Source organism: Physeter macrocephalus, chromosome 15 (genome assembly GCF_002837175.3).
Source record: "Physeter macrocephalus isolate SW-GA chromosome 15, ASM283717v5, whole genome shotgun sequence".
In the NCBI taxonomy this organism is placed as follows: Eukaryota; Metazoa; Chordata; class Mammalia; order Artiodactyla; family Physeteridae; genus Physeter; species Physeter macrocephalus.
The window spans coordinates 52,407,999-52,432,257 of NC_041228.1; positions in this window are offsets into that span (position 1 = coordinate 52,407,999).

The window sequence follows — 24,259 nt, forward strand, 5'->3', positions numbered from 1 at the left end:
CACATAAAGTCTTGTGCACACCAGGACGCAGGGGGAAGGAGCAGTGACCCCATAAGAGGCTGAACAAGACCTACCTGCTAGTGTTGGAGGGTCTCCTGCAGAGGCAAAGGGTGGCTGTGTCTCACCGTGAGGACAAGGACACTGGCAGCAGAGGTTCGGGGAAGAACTCCATGGCGTGAGCCCTCCCAGAGTCCGCCATTAGCCCCAACAAAGAGCCCAGGTGGTTCCAGTGTTGGGTCACCTCAGGGCAAACAAACAACAAGGAGGGAACCCAGCCCCCACGCCCCAGCAGCAGAAAAGCAGATTAAAGTTTTACTGAGCTCTGCCCACCAGAGCAATAGACAGCTCTACCCACCACCAGTCCCTCCTATCAGGAAACTTACACAAGCCTCTTAGATAGCCTCATCCACCAGAGTACAGACAGCAGAAGCAAGAAGAACTTCAATCCTGCAGCATGTGGAACAAAATCCACATTCACAGAAGGATAGACAAGATGATAAGGCAGAGAGCTATGTACCAGATGAAGGAACAAGATAAAACTCCAGAAAAACAACAAAATGAAGTGGAGATAGGCAACCTTCGAGAAAAAGAATTCAGAATAATGATGGTGAAGATGATCCAGTACCTGGGAAAAAGAATGGAGACAAACATCAAGAAGATGCAAGAAATGTTTAATGAAGACCTAAATGAATTAAAGAACAAACAAACAGAAATCAACAGTACAAAAACTGAAATGAAAACTACACTAGAAGGAATCAATAGCAGAATAACTGAGGCAGAAGAAAGGATAAGTGACCTGGAAGACAGAATGGTGGAAGTCACTGCTGTGGAACACAATAAAGAAAAAAGAATACAAAGAAATGAAGACAGCCTAAGAGACCACTGGGACAACATTAAACGCAACAACATTCTCATTTTAGGGATCTCAGAAGGAGAAGAGAGAGAGAAAGGACCCGAGAAAATACTTAAAGAGATTATAGTCAAAAACTTCCCTAACGTGGGAAAGGAAATAGCCACCCATGTCCAGGAAGTGCAGAGAGTCCCATATAGGATAAACCCAAGGAGGAATACGCCAAGACACATAGTAACCAAACTGGCAAAAATTAAAGACAAAGAAAAATTATTGAAAGCAGCAAGGGAAAAATGACAAATAACATACTAGGGAACTCCCATAAGGTTAACAGCTGATTTCTCAGCAGAAATTTTACAAGCCAGAAGGGAGTGGCATGAAATATTTAAAGTGATGAAAGGAAAGGACCTACAACAAAGGTTACTCTACCCAAAAAAGATGTCTTTCAGATTGGACAGAGAAATCCAAAGCTTTACAGGCAAGCAAAAGCAAAGAGAATTCAGCACCACCAAACGAGCTCTACAACAAATGCTAAAGGAACTTCTCTAAGTGGGACGCACAAGGGAAGAAAAAGACCTACAAAAACAAAACTAAACAATTAAGAAAATGGTAATAGGAGCATACATATCGATAATTACCTTAAACGTGAATGGATTAAATGCTCCAACCAAAAGGCACAGGCTCAATGGATGGATACAAAAACAAGACCCATCTATATGGTGTCTACAAGAGACCCACTTCAGACCTAGGGACACATACAGACTGAAAGTGAGGGGATGGAAAAAGATATTCCATGCAAAAGGAAATCAAAAGAAAGCTGGACTAACAATCCTCATATCAGATAAAGTAGACTTTAAAATAAAGAATATTACAAGAGACAAGAAAGGACACTACATAATGATCAAGGGATCAATCCAAGAAGATATAACAATTATAAATATATATGCACCCAACATAGGAGCACCTCAATACATAAGGCAACTACTAGCAGGTATAAAAGAGGAAATCAACAGTAACACAATAATAGTGGGGGACATTAACACCTCACTTACACCAATGGACAGATTATCCAACAGAAAATTAATAAGGAAGCACAATCTTTAAATGACACAAGAGAGCAGATAGATTTAATTGATATTTATAGGATATTTCATCCAAAAACAGCAGATTACACTTCTTCTCTAGTGCACACAGAACATTCTCTAGGATAGATCACATCTTGGGTCACAAATCCAGCCTCAGTAAATTTAAGAAAACTGAAATCATATCAAGCATCTTTTCCAACCACAACACTATGAGATTAGAAATAAACTACAGGAAAAAAAAGGTAAAAAACAGAAACACATGGAGGCTAAGCAATATGTCACTAAATAACCTAGAGATCACTGAAGAAATCACATAGGAAATCAAAAAATACCTAGAAACAAATGACAATGAAAACACGATGATCCAAAATGTAAGGGATGGAACAAAAGCAGTCCTAAGAGGGAAGTTTATAGCAATAAAATCCTACCACAAGAAAAACAAATATCTCAAATAAACAAACTAACCTTACAGCTAAAAGAACTAAAGAAAGAAGAACAAAGAAAACCCAAAGTTAGCAGAAGGAAAGAAATCATAAATATCAGAGCAGAAATAAATGAAATAGAAACAAAGAAGATGATAGCAAAAATCCATAAAACTAAAAGCTGGTTCTTTGAGAAGATAAACAAAATTGATAAACCATTAGCAAGATTCATAAAGAAAAAGAGGGAGAGGACTCAAATCAATAAAATCAGAAATGAAAAAGAAGTTACAACAGACACGGCAATAATACAAAGCATGCTAAGAGACTACTACAAGCAACTTTATGCCAATAAAATGGACATCTGGAAGAAATGGACAAATTCTTAGAAAGGTATAACCTTCCAAAACTGAACCAAGAAGAAATAGAAAATATGAACAGACCAATCACACTCAAACTCTTCCAAAAAATTGCACAGGAAGGAACACTCCCAAACTCATTCTATGAGGCCCCCATCGCCCCTATAACAAAACCAAAGATACTACAAAAAAAGAAAATTACAGGCCAATATCTCTGACGAATATAGATGCAAAAATCCTCAACAAAATACTAGCAAACAGAATCCAACAACACATGAAAAGGATCATACACCATGATCAAGTGGGATTTATCCCAAGGATGCAAGGTTCTTCAATATATGTAAATCAATCAATGTGATACACCATATTAACAATATGAAGAAGAAAAGCCATATGATCATCTCAATAGATGCAGAAAAAGCTTTTGAGAAAATTCAACACGTATTTATGATAAAAACTCTCCAGAAAGTGAGCATAGAGGGAACCTACCTCAACACTGTCACTGTTTGCAGATGACATGATACTATACATAGAGAATCCTAAAGATGCTACCAGAAAACTACTAGAGGTAATCAATGAATTTGGTGAAGTAGCAGGATACAAAATTAATGCACACAAATCTCTTGCATTCCCATGATATGAAGAAGAAAAGCCATATGATCATCTCAATAGATGCAGAAAAAGCTTTTGAGAAAATTCAACACGTATTTATGATAAAAACTCTCCAGAAAGTGAGCATAGAGGGAACCTACCTCAACATAATAAAGGCCTTACAACAAACCCACAGCAAACATCATCCTCAATGGTGAAAAACTGAAAGCATTTCCTCTAAGACAGTAACAAGACAAGGAAGTCCACTCTCACCACTATTATTCAAAATAGTTTTGGAAGTCCTAGCCACAGCAATCAGAGAAGAAAAAGAAATAAAAGGAATCCAAATTCAAAAAGAATAAGTAAAACTGTCACTGTTTGCAGATGACATGATACTATACATAGAGAATCCTAAAGATGCTACCAGAAAACTACTAGAGGTAATCAATGAATTTGGTGAAGTAGCAGGATACAAAATTAATGCACACAAATCTCTTGCATTCCCATGCACTCATGATGAAAAATCTGAAAGAGAAATTAAGGAAACACTCCCATTTACCACTGCAACAAAAAGAATAAAATACCGAGGAATAAACCTACTTGGGAGACAAAAGATCTGTATGCAGAAAACTATAAGACACTGCTGAAATAAATTAAAGATAATACCAGCAGATGGAGAGATATACCATGTTCTTGGATTGGAAGAATCAATATTGTGAAAATGACTAGACTACCCAAAGCAATCTACAGATTCCATGCAATCTCTATCAAAATACCAATGGCATTTTTTACAGAAATAGAACGAAAAATCTTAAAATTTGTATGGAGACACAAAAGACCCCAAATAGCCAAAGCAGTCTTGAGGGAAAAAAACGGAGCTGGAGGAATCAGACTCCCTGATTTCAGACAATACTTCAAAGCTACAGTAGTCAAGACAGTATGGTACTTTCAGAAAAATGGAAATATAGATCAATGGAACAAGATAGAAAGCCCTGAGATAAACCCACACACCTATGGTCAATTAATCTATGACAAAGGAGGCAAGGATATACAATGGAGAAATGACAGTCTCTTCAATAAGTGGTGCTGGGAAAACTGGACAGTCACATGTAAAAGAATGAAATTAGAACATTCCCTAACACCATAAACAAAAATAAACTAAAAATGGATTAGAGACCTAAATGTAAGACTGGACACTATAAGACTCTTAGAGGAAAACATAGGAAGAGCACTGTTTGACATAAATCACAGCAGGAATTTTTTTGACACACCTCCTAGAGTAATGGAAATAAAAACAGAAATAAACAAATGATACCTAATGAAATTAAATTAATTAATTAAATAATTAAAAAGCTTTTGCAAAGCAAAGGTAACTACAAACAATATGAAAAGAGAACCCTCAGAATGGGAGAAAATATTTGCAAATGAACCAATGGACAAAGGATTAATCTCCAAAATATATAAACAGCTCATGCAACTCAATATTTAAAAAAACAATCCAATCCAAAAATGGGCAGAAGACCTAAAGAGACATTTCTCCAAAGAAGACATACAGATGGCCAATAAGCACATGAAAAGCTGCTCAACGTCACTAATTATTAGAGAAATGAAAATCAAAACTACAATGAGGTATCACCTCACATCAGTTAGAAGGGGCATCATCAGAAAATCTACAATAACATATGCTGGAGGGGGTGTGGAGAAAAGGGAACACTCTTGCAGTGTTGGTGGGAATGTAAATTGATACAGCCACTCTGGAGAACAGTATGGAGGTTCCTTAAAAAACTAAAAATAGACCTACCATATGACCCAGCAATCCCACTACTGTTCATATACCATAATTCAAAAAGACACATGCACCCTAATGTTCATTGCAGCACTATTTACAATAGCCAGGACATGGGAGCAACCTAAATGCCCTTTGACAGATTAATGGATAAAGACGATGTGGCACATATATACAATGGATTATTACTCAGCAATAAAAAGCAATAAAACTGAATCATTTGTAGAGACGTGGATGGATCTAGAGACTGTCATACAGAGTGAAGTAAGTCAGAAAGGGAAAAACAAATATCGTTTATTAACACATATATGTGGAACCTAGAAAAATGGTATTGATGAACCAGTTTTCAGGGCAGAAATTGAGTCACAGATGTGAAAACAAATGTATGGACACCAAGGGGGGACAGTGGCGGGGGTGTTGGTGGTGGTGTGATGAATTGGGAGATTGGGATTCACATATATACATTAATATGTATAAAATGGATAACAAATAAGAATCTGTTCTTTAAAAAAAAATTTAAATTAAAAAAAAACAATTGTAATGTGGAATCTAAAACCATATTAATAAGATATTTGTATGCTTACAATAAAATTATGTATGATTTTGTAACATGTTTTGGTCATTTGGAATTTATTGGTTCCCTTAATTATGCAGATCTTCCACAAGGTGATACTTTTCATTGTACAATATTTTAAAAATTACATTTGTTAATACCACCACTAAACTCATCAGAAAAATTGTTGGAGAGCCACATTGTGGCAGATCAAGTTTCCCTAAATTTTCAATATTTAATACAATTAGTTTCTTTACTGCTTCATCAAAGACATTCTTAAGTGAAACTGGCTCTCTTTTCTTTTTTAACTGAGATTTGTGGGTAGGGAGGTGAAGAAAACAACGAGTGCCACTACAGCTTGGCGCCACTGCCTTGATTCGGACAAAGGCACCATAATTTTTGTTTTAATTTAACAATTTTATGTTATAAATAATGAAGAAAAAGAGTTTTGTCAAGAATAAAGTCCAGGAAAAAACTCTAACTTGAAAAGATACATGCACCCCTATGTTCACAGCAACACCATTTACAATAGCCAAGACACGGAAGCAACGTAGATGTCCATCGACAGATGAATGGACAAAGAAGATGCAGCACATACATGCAGTGGAATACCAGCCATAAAAAAGAATGAAACATACACCAGCATTTTCAACCACTGTTGTTTTTTGCACCATCAGTGTGCAAATGTGAATACAGTGAAAAAGATCAATAATGTCTAAGTGTTTCATGAAAAAAATTGACCTTACTGGTTCCCTGAAAGTGTCTCAGAGTTTGCAGTCAATAATTTGTCAGCTGTTGTTCTGTACCAAAGGGTCTTCTGCATCTGACCTTTACCTTTAATCACATAGACAACTGGAAGAAGCTTTGAAATTACAGCATTTCTTAAATAGCCTTTATTGCCAGAAAAATCTTAAGGTGTGTTCTAGGTCAATTCTTTCCAATGAATTGTCTTGGACAGTAGAATAGAGGATAATAGAATAATTTTTCTTCCAATTATAAAAAATTAGTTCCAGGATTTAAAAAGCCATATAGGAAAAATGTTACAGGTGCATATTTTTTGTTTGATCTCAACACTGAATTTTAATGGCCTATAGAAAGCATTTATTACACTGAGGGCTTTTATCTGTTAACACTGACATTTTAGAGTGTCAGTGGGCTTATGGTCTGAGTAACAGGGTCCTGAAAGGTGTTTTGAAATATCACTTTCTCACTCCCAGCCCAAGACCATTGGTTATACGTACAGTGGACTTCCCAGAAAATACTGTATTGAAGCTGGAAAAAGTAAGAGAAAGTGGCCCAGGAATTCTTTCTCTTAGGAAGAAGAAAGACATAAGAGGAAGAAAACTTTTTAGTAACCTTCACTCTCTGTTAATTGACACATAATTAAAAAGTAGACAGGAGACCCAATAACGTCATGCTGAATAATTTCAGCACATGTCTGATACTGGGAAAACAGGATTTTCTCATTTCCCATAGTTTGTCACACAGATTTGTGTGCATCTTTGTCAAGAGTCTGAAAAAAAACAACAACACATGACTTATGTTTACAATAATGTAATCCATGTATTTGCCCCAAATATACACAATCCTTGCTGTTTAGAGAAGTTTTCTTTGTAGCCTTAATTGATAAATTTCTGTTTCTTCTTTACATTGGCTACTAGAGAATTGGGAAGGAAATATAGGGACTAAGGGCTTGAAGCATATAATGTTTAAAATCACATAGAATTGTTCATGTATGAATTATTAGCAAGAGAAATTTCCACTTAGAAATTTGAAAACTGGTATATAGGGTTAGGTTGAGACACACACACACATGTATGAATTATTAGCAAGAGAAATTTCCACTTAGAAATTTGAAAACTGGTATATAGGGTTAGGTTGAGATACACACACACACACACACACACACACACACACACACACACACACACCAGAAAATACATTCTACAAATAACAGTGGTTTAAACAAGACAAGAGTTTCTTTCCTTCCTTCTTATTTATTTATTTATTTATTTATTTTGGCCACGCGGCATGTGGAATCTTAGTTTCCCAACCAGGGATCACCCACAGCCCCTGCACTGGAAGTGCGGAGTCTTAACCTCCAGATCCAGGGAAGTCCTTATTTCTTTCTTTCATAAAATAAGCCTGGAAGTTGATAGTTCAGGAATGATACAGATTTTCCACTATGTCTCAAGCATCCTGGTTTCTACATTTCTGCTCTGTACCTCAGTACTCATCCCTGAGTTTCCTTGGGGGATTGGCTCCAGGGGCCCCTGCAGATACCAAAATCTGAGGGTACTCAAGTCCCTTATATAAAAAGTCTCATATAAAATTGCCTATAACCTACACTTATCCTCCCATATACTTTAAATCATCTCTAGATTATTAATAATACCTAATAAAATGTAAATGCTTTGTAAATAATTGCCAGCATGTGAAAAATTCAAGTTTTGCTTTTTGAAAATTTCTGGATTTTTAAAAAAATATTTTTGATCCAAAGTTGGTTGAATTTGTGGATGTGGAGCCTGTAGATACAGAGGGCTGACTATTGTGGTTTTTATCTTCAAGTTCACCTCGTAATCCAAGAGGGCTGCTAGAGATCCAGATATCATATCTACATTCCAGGCAAGCAACAAGAATAAGACAGATTATCTCCTTCCTTTTTTAGAGATCCACATGACATTTTTGCTAACATCTCATTGGCCCACATTTAGTCACAAGGTTTAGTCATAGCCCAGCAAGGGAAGATGGAATGCCTTATTTTTTAATTGGACAAATGAATATCTGGAGTAAAACTAAAGTGACTGTGTCTCTGCCACAGAAATGCTCATTGCTTTTAAAAAATTTTTGTTATTCTTGCTTTCATTTAGTTTTTATGGAAAATACAAAACAGACAAAATAGTATATGAACTCTCATACACCTATTATTAAATCATGGCCAATATTTTTTCACCTATATCACCAATGTCTTCCTTCCTCCTATTTTTTTATTCTTTATTTTCTAATTGAGGTGAAATTCCCATAGCATAAAATTAAGCATTGTAAAGTGAACGATTCAGTAGCATTTAGCCCATTCACAGTGCTGTGCAACCACCACTTCTATCTAGTCCTAAAACATTTTAATTGCCCCCAAAGTAATTCTTTATCCATTGAGCAGTTGCTCCCATTTCCCCACTCCTCCCAGTCCCTGGAAACAACCAATGTGTGTTCTGTCTCTCTGGTATCTTTTTTTTATTCTTATTTTTTATTTTTCTTTGTTTTAGCCTCAATCCTTTTATTCTTCCTATTTAAAAAATTGAAGTAGAGTTGATATATAATATTATATTAGTTTCAGGTGTACAATAGAGGGATTCAATATTTTTATAGATTATACTCCATTTAAAGTAATTATGAACTATTGATTATATTCCCTATGCTCCCTATTATATCCTCATATCTTATTTATTTTATACCTAATAGTTGGTATCTCTTAATTCCCTACACATATCTTGACCCTTCCCATATATCTCTCCCCACATGTAACCAGTAGTTAATTCTGTATATCTGTGAGTCTGTTTTGTTATATTCATTTGTTTGTTTTATTTTTTAGACTCCACATATAAGTGAAAAACAGTTTTTGCCTTTTTCTGTCTGACATTTCACTAAGCATAGTACTCTCCACGTCCCTCCATGTACTTGTAAATGGCAAAATTTCATTCTTTTTATAACTGAGTAATATTCCATTATGTATACACCAAATCTTCTTTATCCTTCATTTGTGGATGGACACAGGTTGCTTCCATATATTGGCTATTGTAAATAATGCTTCTATGAACATTGGTGTGCATATATCTTTTCTATTTGGTGTTTTTGTTTTCTTTAGAAATACACCCAAGAGTGGAATTTCTGGATCATATGGCAGTTATTGAGGAACTTTACTGTTTTCCATAGTGTCTGTGCCAATTTACATTCTCACCAACAGTGTACTAGAGTTACATTTTCTCCACATCCTCACCAACATTTGTTTTTTGTTGCCTTCTTGACAATAGCCATTCTGACAAGTGAGCAGTGATATCTCATTGTGGTTTTGATTTGCATTTCCCTGATGATTAGTGATGTTAGCATCTTTTCATGTGCCTGTTGGCCATCTGTATGTCTTCTTTGGAGAAATGTGTATTCAGGTCTTCTGCCCATTTTAAAATCAGATTGTTTGTCTTTTTATTGATATTGAGTTGTATGAGCTGCTTATATATTTTGCGTATTCACTGCTTATCAGACTTATCATTTGCAAATCTCATTCAGTAGGTTGTCTTTCGTTTTGTTGATGGTTTAACTTGCTGTGCAAAGCTTTTAAGTTTAATTAGGCGCCATTTGTTTATTTTTGCTTTTTTTCCCCTTGCCTGAGGAGGCAGATACAAAAAATTATTACTAAGACTTATGTCAAAGAGTGTACTGCCTGTGTTTTTTTCTAGGATTTTTATGGTTTATGGTTTTACTTTTATGTCTTTAATCCATTTTGAATTTATTTTTGTATGTGATGTGAGAAAATGGCCTAATATTATTCTTTTAGACTTACTTGTCTATCATTTCCAACACCACTTATTGAAGAGACTGTTCTTTCCCCATAGCATATTTTTGTTGAAGATTAATTGACCATAGGCATATGGGTTTATTTCTGGGCTCTCTATTCTGTTCCATTGATCTATGTGTCTGATTTTGTGCCAGTACCATACTCTTTTGATTACTATACTACTTTGTAGTATAGTCTGAAGTCAGGGAGCACAGTACTTTCAGCTTTGTTCTTTTTTCTCAGGATTACTTTTTTCCATTTGAGGTCTTTTGTGATTTCGTATAAATTTTAGGATTATTTGTTCCAGTTCTGTGAAAAATGTCATGGATATTTTGAATTGCATTAAATCTGTATATTTCTTTGGGTAGTATAGACATTTTAGCAATATAAACTGTTCCAGTTAGTGAACATGGGATATCTTTCCATTTAAATGTATCATCTTCAATTTTCTTCATCAATGTCTTATAGTCTTCAGAGTATAGGTCTTTAACCTCCTTGGTTAAGTTTATTCCTAGGCATTTTATTCTTTTTTGTGTGATTTTAAATGGAATTGTTTTCTTGCTTTCTCTTTCTGATAGTCCATTACTAGTATAGCATAGCAACAGATTTCTGTATATTAATCATGTATTTTTGCTGAATTTGTTTATTAGTTCTAATAGTTTTTTGGTGGAGATTTTAAACTTTTGTATGTGTAGTAACATACCATCTGCAAATATTGACAGTTTTACTTCTTCCTTTCCAATTTGGATGCCTTTTATTTCTTTTCCTTGTCTGATTTGCTGTGGCTAGGACTTTCAATACTGTCTTAAACAAAATTGGCAAGAGTGGGCATCCTTATCTTCTTTCTGACATTAGAAGAAAACCTTTCAGCTTTTTACCATTGAGTATGATGTTATCTGTGGGTTTGTCATAAATGACCTTATTTATGTTGAGATATGTTCCCTCTATACCAACTTTGATGAGAGTTTTTATTTGAAATGGATATTGAATTTTGTCAAATGCTTTTTTGTGTCTACTGAGATGATCATGTGATTTTTATTCTTTGTTTTGTTTTGTTTTCTTTTTTTTACGAGTTTGTTTAAAAATTATTTTTTTAAATTTTGAATATTTTTGAAGTATAGTTGATTTACAATATTATTTTAGTTTTGGGTGTACAGTACAGTGATTCAGTATTTTTACAGATTATACTCCATTAAAAGTAATTATAAGATAATGGTTATATTTCCCTGTGCTATGCAATATATCCTTATTTTTTATTAGTTCTTTAAGGAACCTCCATACTGCTTTCCATAGCTGCTGCACCAATTTAAATTCACATGAACAGTATACATGTGTTCCCTTTCTCAACATTCCTTGCCAACATTTGTTATCTGTAGGTTTTTTGAGGATAGCCATTCTGATAGGTGTGGTTTTAATATGAATTTTTCTAACAATTAGTGTCATTTACCATCTTTTCATGTGCTTGTTAGCCATTTGTATATCTTCTTTGGAAAAATGTCTGTTCAAGTTTTCTACACATTTGTTGATTGGGTTGCTTGGGTTTTTTTTTTTTTGATATTGAAGTGTATGAGCTGTTTATATATTTTGGATATTCACCCCTTGTGGGTCATATCATTTGCAAATATGTTCTCCCATTTTGTACGTTGTCTGAGTTTTCCTGTGAGTAAGCAGGCATGTGTGCATGGTCTTCTAGAGTGGAGTCTCAGTTTAATACCACCCTCCGTTAAGCCTCACTGGTTTTCAAAGCAGCTAAGGGGACTTGTCTTCCTGGTGTTGGACCCCAGGGCTGGGGTGCATTCCCAGGGAGGATCCCCAAGCCTGTGATATCCTCTTCCACTTCTGTGCTCCCCTACCAGGAGTGCAGGTCCTGACCAAGTTGATTTTCCTCCCTTCCTACCAGAGTCTGTGTCGATCTTTTTTACAGGCTTGGTTGTAGAAGAGCCCTTCTGCCAGTCTCCAGGTTTTCAGGGAGGAGTTTTCACCCTTTTCAGTGAGAGTTCTCCACATGTAGTTGTATTTTTGATGTGTTTGTTGGGGGAGATGTGTTCGGCATCCTTTTACTTTGCTATCTTGATTGGATTGGAATGGTCTTATTATCTTTTATTAACAACCTGGTAATTTTACTTCACAGCCATCCAGACACAGGGGAATATCATTAATCTTATTTTTTTTAATATTCCAATAACTTTCTATACATACTCAAAAATTAATTGAAAACTAAGGTAAAAGTATTTCAATTTATTTGAGACAATTGCTTACTTTTAGGTTATTTTCTTTAATCTACCTTGTAATAAAAGCTTTACTTCAGGCCTTTGGAAATGCTGGATGAAGGTAAAATTTTCTTTGAATATCTCTGAAACTATAAAAATAACTGCCTAGGAGTATTCTCTATTGATTATTTATGGACAGTACCTTTTAAACTGCCTATTTTATGTTTTAATTTGTGCTTGGAATATTTTATGTCCTTGATAACTAGATTGATTTTCAGTAAAGTGAGTAAAATATAGATTCTTAAGCAAAATTCAGTTTAAAGATTTTCACCTAACATCAGTTAGATATTATTGAAGGTTTGATATAATTCCTTTTGATATAATATCTCATTTCATTAATAATGAAAATAGGAGTATACACCAATATTGAAAAGAATTACATTCAGAGCTACAGATGTTTCCAGATCACATTCAAGTGCAAATACACTTCAATTCCAAATAACTTGATAAATAATTATATTTTAAATATACACAGTTCCATATCCATTAGCATATTTTTTCCTCCTAACAATCTCAAGAAGTAGGTAAAATCATACTATCATAAAACTTAACCTAACAAAGTTATGTGTATTGATAAGAAGCAGTTAGAAGGGTCAGGGACTTCTTAGTGTGGTGGGACATGAACTGTAGAGGTAACAGTATTTATGTGCATGTAAGGATAGAGATGGGAACACAGAACACAGTCTCATATTCCAGAAAAAACTTATGTCAGATGTATAAATATTCATATACAAAGTGTATGGGTGTTGATGACTGTCTAATATGTTCATTTCTTCATGTGTGTGAAGGGAATTTACCTGGCTGGAACATGAGCTATAAGCACCTGTGCTACTGAAGAATACTGGGACAGAAGTGTTACCAAATCCAAACTCTTACTGCTTGGTGCATGACAGGCCAATAAATCTATAGACAAATTGTTAGGGCAAGGAATAACAACTTTATTTGGAAAGCCAGCAGATTGAGAAGATGGTGGACTAGTGTCCCAAAGAACCGTCTTACCAGGGTTAGAATTCAGGCTTTTTTTATACTAAAAGGGGAGGGCCTGTGGGTGATTGGTGCAAACCTCTTGGTGCAGGAATCCTTTGTTCTTGGAGCTGTCCAACATGTCTGGTCACTATGTACCTATAAATCTCTAAAAAGACAATTGTATTTTTCTGTTCTGCAACTTTTTATCTCTATATGAGTGGAAGAGTCTTATACTTTTAAAGTCAGAACCTTGACTTATACTTTTAAAGTCAGAGCCTTGAAAGGCTATCATGTATATTTCATGCTATAGGGAACATTATTTTACAAAGGTGCAGAACCAGCATGACTAAGCACAGAAAATAGAGCATAAAGGTTAGAGTTGAAGGAGTAGATCCAATATGGAGTCAGGTTTGCTCTTCTCTGTTACAGAAGGATGAGACTAGTATGGCCAGAAGAAGGAGTATGAACATATTATAACTGGGAGTACACATAACAAGTAACTGCAGAGCTAGATAAATATACAATGTATTATTGTGTAGGTCTGGGATGGGGCTCCAGCATGCTTGTCTTAAAAACCACAGAAATGAACCATCAGGTAATCAAAGCTCATTCTGGGTAGCAGCATTTGTGACATATCTGGGAGCCAGTGTCAGATTTGGAAAGCAAAGGCAGTGACCTAAAGACTAAGACATGAAGGAGAACATACATTTTAAAAAAGAAGACAGTGATGCATTTCTAGGTTCTTTTTGGATGCTGGCCATCTACCACAGCAATGAGTCTACCAGTTTTAAGACATGAAGTCACAGCTGATATAAAGAATGTGAATTATTAGTCTGTGGGTTTTGCAGAAATGCAATGGTCAGCAATGGATAATTTATGACTGGTGTCTCTCAAAAATTTAAACAAGCAGTTACTTAGGGACACCTATCATGAGTGATAAGACCCCAACCACTCAAATGATTGAGTCAAATACTTTAATTTATTGAGAAAGAAATAGGAAGAGTAGATAAGAAACTATATATAACCATTAATATTTAACACCAAAAAGGGCAAAAGATATGAGCAGGTGATTCATAGAATAAAACACTAATGGCAAAAAAATCATAAGAAAAATCCATCATTTTTGATAAGAGCAAAAAAATTAAAGTAAGCAGATAATTTTTTATATCAAGTTGGCAAAAATTTTAAAAGTGATAAGGTCTATATTACTTTCCTGTGGCTACTGTAACAAATTATCACAAACTGTGTGGCTTAAAAAACATGAATTTATTCTTCTACAATTCTGGAGGCCAGAAGCCTGAAATCAGTCTCACTGGACTAAAGTCAAGGTATTTGTTGAGCTGGTTCTTTCTGGAGGCTCTAGGGGAAAGTTTCTTTCTGGCTTTTCTGGCTTCTGGAGGCCACCTGCATTTCTTGGTCCATGACTGTTTCCTTGCATCACTACTGTGTTTTGCTTCCATCATTACATCAACTACTTCTGTATCAAATCAGTCTTATAAAGATATTTGTAATTGTATTGGGGGCCCATCCAGATAATCCAGAATAGTTTCTTCAAGATCCTTAATTTAATCACATCTGCAAAATCCGTCTTGCCATATGTGTGGATATTCTGAACCCCAGTTCCTGTGTGTGTGTGTGGGGGGGGGATGTTTCCCTACACATGACCAAAAAGAAATTTTTGGATACCAGCTGGATGTCCTACAATTCAACTATATTCTTTTAAGAAAATTTTATTTATTAAGGTAACATTGGTTTATAACATTATATGATATTCATGTGTACAATATTATATTTCAATTCTTATATACACTACAGTGTGTTCACCACCAAAAAGAAGAAAGATGGTGGTTTGGATCTTTAAATAGAAAAAAAGCCATTTCCTGCCACTTATGTGGAGGAGCTTATTCAAATGTTGGGAACATATCTACAAAAGCATAAGACAAGATTCTGAATGCACTGCCTTACTCTGTAAATGATACAATGTGGTGCAAATAAAGGTAAATGCTGTGAAAACAATTCTTTTTTCTTTTGGCACCCAGATGTCTTTGTGAGGGCAATTACTTTCATTGCACCCTCATTCCAGCAGTGTAGCCTTTCCAAAACATGAAGGCTCCACAATCCAATTTTTCACCCCTAGCCTTGAAGCTGTCAAGAACACTGCTTAGTTATTCAGTCACTTTTTCTGGAATTGGCCACTGGCCTAAGGGTAAAATATTCCAAGCTCTCTTCTCTGAATTTCTGTCCTGTCTTGGATCTTGACTCAGTGATTCTTCACTAATAACATAATTTAAAAATTTATCATATTCTGATCATTTTTATATCATCAACAGATGACAATTTGTGAGACTGGGTTCCAAGAGTTTTTATATATACATATTTTTAATTTATTTTTGGCTGTGTTGGGTCTTCGTGGCTGCGTGGGCTTTCTCTAGTTGCGAAGAGTGGGGGTTACCCTTCTTTGCGGTGAGTGGACTTCTCATTGTGGTGGCTTCTCTTGTTGCGGTGTGGGCTCTAGGAGTGAGGGCTTCAGTAGTTGGGGTGGGTGGGCTTCGGTAGTTGTGGCTCGTGGGATCTAGAGCACAGGCTCAGTAGCTGTGGTGCACAGGCTTAGTTGCTCTGTGGAATGTGGGATCTTCCCAGACCAGGGCTCGAACCTGTGTACCCCGCATTTGCAGGCAAATTCTTAACCACTGAGCCACCAGGGAAGCCCATGGACTCTAGAGTTTTTAAACCAAGACTTTGAAAAATGTATTATCACATTTTTACAAGTTTACTGTGTTAGAGCAGGGAGATAGACCACATACTTGGGATTCACAGGAGTGTAGTTTCTTCTGAGAAATATAGACATTTTAGTTTTCAATCATTCTGGGAAAAGGTCAGGGTAAGTTACAAGAAATGGGTTTTAGGCTAAAGTAAAGAGTCATTTTGCTCTGATAAATGGAGTATTGCTAGTGATGTTGATGAAATCAGTAAGATGCTCTGAGTCATGGGAAGTACCTCAAGATTGGTAAGGAATATAGGATAAATCTGGGCCTCTGTAGAAGTTGTAAATAAGATCTTGTATTGACTTGCCTTTTGTTATACCTTTAGCAACATATCATTAAATACAATAACCTAGCATCAAATGTCCCTTTGGGAACTTTGGATGCATCAATTCCTTTCTGGTAGAAAGAAAGATAGTTCTTTCCCTCTGACATCAGAATGTAGTATGCATTGGTAAAAGACAGCTATGCCCAACACAGCAGTTACTTCACAATGGCCATTTACACTGGAGACATCATAAAGAGTGCATTAGTTTCTAGGGTTGCAATAACAAAGTACTGAAACCTGGGAAGCTTAAACAACATGTGGTTGTAATGGCAAATTTTTATTTTTTTATGGCTGAGTAACACTCCATTGTATATAAATACCATACCGTTTTTATCCATTCAACTGTTGATGGACACTTATGTTGCTTCCATATCTTGGCCATTGTAAATAATTCTCCTATGAACATTGGGGTGCATTTACTTTTTTTTTTTGATAAATACTTAAAGAGGGAATTCCTGGCTCATATAATAGCTCTATGTTTAATTTTTTGAGAGACATCCATACTATTTTTTATAGTAGCTGTATCAATTTAAATTCCCACCAACAGTGCACAAGGATTTCCTTTTCACCAAATCCTTACCAGCAATTGTTATTTCTTGGCTTTTTGATAATAGCTATTCTGACAGCTGTGAGGTGATATCTCATTTGATTTGCATTTCCCTGATGATTAGTGATGTTGAGCATCTTTTAATGTACCAGCTGGCCATCTGTATGTATTCTTTGGAAAAATGTCTATTCAGGACTTTCTCCCATTTTTAATCATGGTGTTTGTGAATATATTTTGGCTATTAACCCCGTGACAGATATGTCATTTGAAAATAGCTTTTTTCATTCGGTAGCTTGTCTTTTCATATTGTTGATGATATCCTTTGCTGTGCAAAAGCTTTTTGTTTGATTTGGCCCTATTTGTTTATTTTTGCTTTTGATTCCCTTGTCTGAGGAGACAGATCCAAAGACATATAACTAAAACCAGTGTCAAGAGTGTACCATCCATGTTTTCTCATAAGAATTTTATTGTATTATGTATGACATTTAAGTCTTTAATCCATTTTGAGTTTATTTTTTTATATGGTATGAGAAAATGGTGTAGTTTCATTCTATTACATGTTGCTGTTCATTTTTCACAACAACAATTATTGAAGAGACTGTCTTTTCCCTATTGTATATTCTTGCCTCCTTTTTTTTGTAGTTTAATTGACCATAAGTGAGTGGGTTTATTTCTGGGCTCTTTATTCTATTCCATTGATTTATATATCTATTTTTTCACCACTGCCATACTATTTTGATTACTGTAGCTTTGTATTATAGTTGGAAGTCATGCATTGTGATACCTCCTGTTTTGTTCTTTCTCAAGACTTCTTTGGCTATTTCACATGTTTTGTGAATCCAAACAAATTTTAGGATTATTTGTTCTTGTTCTGTGAAAAATGCCATGGGTATTTTGATAGGAATTGCATTAATCTGCAGATTGCTTTGTGTAATATGGATATTATAACACTATTAATTCTTTCATTTAATGAGCATGATATATTTTTCCATTTCTTTGTATCATGCATCAGTGTCTTACAGTCACAGGTCATTCTCTTCCTTGGTTAAATTTATTCCTAAGTATTTTTTTTGATGTGATTTTAAATGGAATTTTTTTCTTCATTTCTCTTCATGATAGTTCATTATTAGTGTATAGAAATGTAACAGATTTCTATATATTAATTTTGTATCCTTCAATTTTTTGAATTTATTTATTAGTTCTAATAGCTTTTTGACAGAGACTTTTGGTTTTCGATATATGGAGTAACATGTCATCTGCAAATAGTGACAGATTTACTTCTCCCATTTCAATTTGGATGCCTTTTATTTCTTTTTCTTGTCTGATTGCTGTGGCCAGGACTTCAACACTATTTTGAATAAAAGTAGAGAATGGGCATTCTTGTCTTGTTCTTGATCTTAGAGGAAAAGTTTTCAGCTTTTTGCCATTGAGTATGATGCTAGCTGTGAGTTTGTTATAATGTTGAGGTATGTTCTTTCTATACCCACTTTCTTGAAAGTTTACCTTTTTTTAATCATGACTGGATGTTGAACTTTATCAATTGCTTTTTGTGCATCTATTGAGATGATCCTGTAATTCTTGTTCCTTGTTTAATTTGATTGTGGTGTATCACACTGATTGGTTTGCAGATATCAAACCTTCTTTGAATCCCTGAGTTAAAGTTCAGTTGATCATGATGTAGGATTTTTTTAATGTATTGTATTTGGTTTGCTAATATTTTCTTGAGGATATGTGCATCTATGTTCATCAGTGGTATTGGCCTGTAATACTCTTTTTTTGTAGGTCTTTCTCTGGTTCTGGTATCAGGGTAATGCTGGCCTTGTAGAATAAATTTGGGATTATTCCCTCCCTTTCAATTTTTTGAGAATAGTTAGAGAAGGATAGGTGTTAACTCTCTTTTCTTTAAATGTTTAGTAGAATTCCTCTGTGAAGTTGTCTATACTTTTTGTTTGTTGGGAATTTATTGATTACTGATTCAATTGCATTTTACTAATAATCAAACATTCGGATTTTTTATTTTTTCTGATTCAGCCTTGGAAGTATATATGGTTCTATGAATTCATTCATTTCTTCTAGGTTGTCCAATTTTTGACATATAATCATTTCTAGTATTCTCTTATATTGTTTGTATTTCTTTAATATTGTTTGTAACATTTCCACGTTCATTTTTAATTTTATTTACTTGGGCTTTCTCTCTTTTTATGTTGATGAGTCTTGCTAAAGGTTTAGCAATTTTGTTTATCTTTTCAAAATACCAACTCTTAGTTTCATTGATGTTTTCTATTTTTTAGGATCATTTCATATAATTTTGCTTTGATCTGGGTTATTTCTTTCCTTCTACTACCTTTGGGTTTTATTTGTTCTTCTTTTTTCTAATTCTTTTTGTTGTTTATCTGAGATTTTACTTGTTTTGAGGTAGGTCTGTAATCATATGAACTTCCCTCTTATTATTATTATTTTTGTTATTGAAATATAGTTGATTCACAATATTGTGTTAGTTTTACGTATACAGCATAGTGATTCAGTATTTTTGCAGATTATATTGCAGTATAGATTATTACAAGATAATAGGTATATTTCCCTGTGCTCTACAGTAAATCCTTTTTGCTTATCTATTTTATATGTAATAGTTTGTTAATCCCATACCTCTAATGGTCCTTCCTCCCTCCCCTCTCCCCATTTGGTAACCACAAGTTTATTTTCTATATCTGTGAGTCTGTTTCTGTTTTGTATATAATTCATTTGTATTATCTTTTTGATTCCACATATAAGTGATATCATATAGTATTTGCCTTTCTCTGTCTGACTTATTTCACTAAGCATAATATTCTCTAAGTCTATCCACACTGTTGTAAATGGAAGTATTTCATTATTTTCTTGACTGCATACTATTCCATTGACTATTCCATTGTGTGTGTGTATGTATATGTATGTATATATACACACATATATACATAACATCTTCTTAATCCAAACATATGTCTATGGGAACTTGGGTTGCTTCCATGTCTTGGCTATTGTAAATAGTGCTGCTATGAACATTGAGGTACATGTGTCTTTTCAAATTAGAATCTTCATTTTTTCTGTGTCTATAACCAGGAGTGAAATTGCTGGATCACATAGTAATTCCAGTTTTAGTTTTATAAGGAACCTCCATACTATTTTTTAGAGTGGCTGCATCAATTTACATTCCCACCAAAAGTGTACAAATATTGTCCTTTGTCCACATCCTCTGTAACATGTTATTTTTAGACTTTTTGATGATAGCCATTCTGACAAGAGTGAGTTGATACCTCATTATGGTTTTGATTTACATTTCTCTAATAATTAGCATCTTTGAGCTTCCTTTCATGTGTCTGTTGGCCATCTGTATGTCTTCCTTGTAAAAATGTCTATTTAAGTCCATTTTTGATTGGATTCTTTGTTTTTTTGATATTGAGTTGTGTGAGCTGCTTATATGTTTTGGATATTAACCACTTGCTGGTTGCATCACTTCCAAATATTTTCTCCCATTCCAGAGGTTGTCTTTTGTTGTTGCTGTTGTTGTTGTTGGTTTCCCCTCCTGTGCAAAAGCTTTTAAATTTAATTAGGTCCATTTGTTTATTTTTGCTTTTATTTCTTTTGCCTTGGGAGACAACCCACGAAAATATTGCTACAATTTGTCAAAGAGTTTTGCCTATGTCCTCTTTTATGTGTTTTATGGCTTCATGTCTTACTTCTCCATTGTATATTCTTGTTTCCTTTGTCATAGATTAATGCTGTATGCCCATGGCTTTATTTCTGGGCTCTCTACTCCTTTTTGTTTTTGGTGTCAATACCATACTGTTTTGATTATTGTAGCTTTGTAGTATCTTCTGAAGTCTGGGAGGGTTATACTTCCAGCTTTGTTCTTTTTTCTCAGGATTGCTTTGGAATTTTATTGTTCCGTATAAGTTTTAGGATTATTTGTTTCAGTTCTGTGAAAAATGTCCTGGACGTTTTAATGGGGTATGCATTAAATCTGAAGATTGCTGCAGGTAGTATGGCCATTTTAATAATATTATTTCTTCCAATCCAAAAGCACAGGAGATCTTTCCCTTTCTTTTTATCATCTTTACTTTTCTTCATCAATGTTTTTTTGTTTTCAGCATATAGACCTTTCACGTCCTTAGTTAAATTTATTCCTAGAAATTTTATTGGTTTTCTTTGATGTGATATAAATAGGAATTTTGTTTTTACTTTCTTTTTATGATTTCATTATTAGTGTATAGAAATGCAATAGATTTCTGTACATTAATCTTGTATCCTGAATCCTTGGTGAATTCATTTATTTGTTCTAATAGTTTTGGGGTGGAGACTTTAGGATTCTCTATGTAGAATATCATGTCACCTGAAAATAGTGATAGTTTTAAGTCTTCCCTTTCAACTTGGGTACATTTTGTTTCTTTTACTTGTCTCGTTGTTGTGGCTAGGACTTACAATACTATCTTTTTTTTTTTTTTGAGTATAGTTGCTTTACAATGCTTTGTTAGTTTCTGCTGTACAATGAAGTGAATCAGCTATATGTATACATGTATCTCCTTCCTCTTGGACCTCCCTCCCCCCCACCATCCCACTGACCCAGTCTTCACAGAGCACTGAGTTGAGCTCCCTGTGCTATACAGCATGTTCCCATTAGCTATCTATTTTACACATGGTAGTGTATTTATGTCAAATCTAATCTCCCAATTCACTCCACCTTACCCTTCCACACCCATGTTCACACGTCCGCTCTCTACAACTGCTTTTTTATTCCTGCCCTGCAAATACGTTCATCTCTACCATTTTTCTAGATTCTACATATATGCATTAATATATGATATTTGTTTTTCTCTTTCTGACTTACTTCACTATGTATGACATACTTTAGGTCCATCCACATCTCTACAAATTACCCATTTCCTTTCTTTTTATGGCTCCATAATATTCATATATATATGTATATATATATAATTTTCTTTATCCATTCATCTGTCAATGGACATTTAGGTTGTTTCCATGTCCTGGCTATTGTAAATTGTACTGCTATGAACATTGGGGTACATGTGTCTTTTTGAATTATGGTTTTCTCAGGGAATATGCACATTAGTGAGTTTGCTGGGTCATATGGTATTTCTATTTTTAGTTTTTTAAGGAACCTCCATACTGTTCTCCACAGTGGCTGTATCAATTTACATTCCCATCAACAGTGCAAGAAGGTTGCCTATTCTCAGCACCCTCTCTAGGTTTTCTATCCTGTACCATTGATATATATTTCTGTTTTTGTGCCAGCACCATACTGTCCTGATTCCTGTAGCTTTGTAGTATAGTCTGAAGTTGGGGAGACTGATTCCTCCAGCTCCGTTTTTGTTTTCAGGATTGCTTTGGCTATTCAGGATCTTTTGTGTTTCCATACAAATTGTAAAATTTTTGCTCTAATTCTGTGACAAATGCCATTGATAAATTGAAAGGGATTGCATTGAATTTGTAGGTTGCTTTGGGCAGTATAGTCATTTTCACAATATTGATTCTTCCAATCCAATCCAGGAGCATGGTATATCTCTCCATCTGTTTGCATCACCTTTGATTTTTTTCATTAGTATCTTACTCTTTTTCTGAGTACAGTGTTTTGCCTCCTTAGGTAGATTTATTCCTAAGTATTATATTTTTTAGATACGATGGTAAATGGGACTGTTTCCTTAATTTCTATTTCTGATATTTCATTGTTAGTATTTAGGAATGCAAGAGATTTCTGTGTATTAATTTTGTATCCTGCAACCTTACCAAATTCATTGATTAGTTCTAGTAGTTTTCTGGTGGCATCTTTAGGGTTTTCTTAGTATCATGTCATCTTCAAAGAGTGACAGTTTTACTTCTTCTTTTCCAATTTGGATTCCATTTATTTCTTTTTCATCTCTGAATGCCATGGCTAGGATTTCCAAAACTATGTTGAATAAGAATTGCAAGAGTGGACATCCTTGTCTTGTTTCTGATATTAGAGGAAATCTTTCAGCATTTCACCATTGAGAATGATGTTTGCTCTGGGTTTGTCATACATGACCTTTATTATGTTGAGGTAGGAACACTCTATGCTCACTTTCTGGATACTTTTTATCATTAATATTTGTTGAATTTTGTCAAAATCTTTTCCTGCATCTATTGAGATGATCATATGGTTTCTATTAGTTAATTTGTTAATATGGTGCATCACATTGATTGATTTGTGTATATTGAAGAATCCTTGCATCCCTGGGATAAATCCCACTTGATCATGGTGTATGACCCTTTTAATATATTGTTGGATTCCGTTTGCTAGTATTTTGTTAAGGATATTTGTGTCTAGGTTCATCAGTAATATTGGCCTTTAATTTTCTTTTTTTGTGATATCTTTGTCTGGTTTTGGTATCAGGGTGGCCTCATAGAACGAGTTTGGGAGTGCTGCTTCCTCTGTAATTTTTTGAAGAGTTTGAGAAGGATGGGTGTTAGCTCTTCTCTAAATGTTTGATAGAGCTCACCTGTGAATCCATCGGGTCCTGGACTTTTGTTTGTTGGAAAATTTTAAATTACAGTTTCAATTTCATTACTTGTCATTGGTTTGTTTATATTTTCTAATTCCTAGTTCAGTCTTGGAAAGTTGTACCTTTCTGAGAATTTGTCCATTTCTTCCAGGTTGTCCAATTATTGGCATATAGTTGCTCTTAGTAGTCTCTTATGATCTTTTGCATTTCTGCAGTGTTAGTTGTAATTTCTCCTTTTTCATTTCTAGTTTTATTGATTTGATTCCTCTCCCTTTTTTGTCTCAATAAGTCTTGCTAATGGTTTATCAATTTTGTTTATTTTCTCAAAGAACCAACTTTTAGTTTTATTGATCTTTGCTATTGTTTTCTTCATTTGTATTTCATTTATTTCTGTTCTGATTTTTATGATTTCTTTCCTCCTACTAACTTGGGTTTTCTTTGTTCTTTTCCTATTTGCTTTAGGTGTAAGTTTTGATTATTTATTTGAAATTTTTCTTGTTTCTTGAGGTGAGATTGAGTCATTGTAAACTTCCCTCTTAGAACTGCTTTTGCTGCATCCCATAAGTTTTAGATTATCATGTTTTCACTGTCATTTGTCTGTAGGTATTTTTTGATTTCCTCTTTGATTTCTTTAGTGATCTCTTGGTTATTTAGTAGCATATTGTTTAACCTCCGTGTG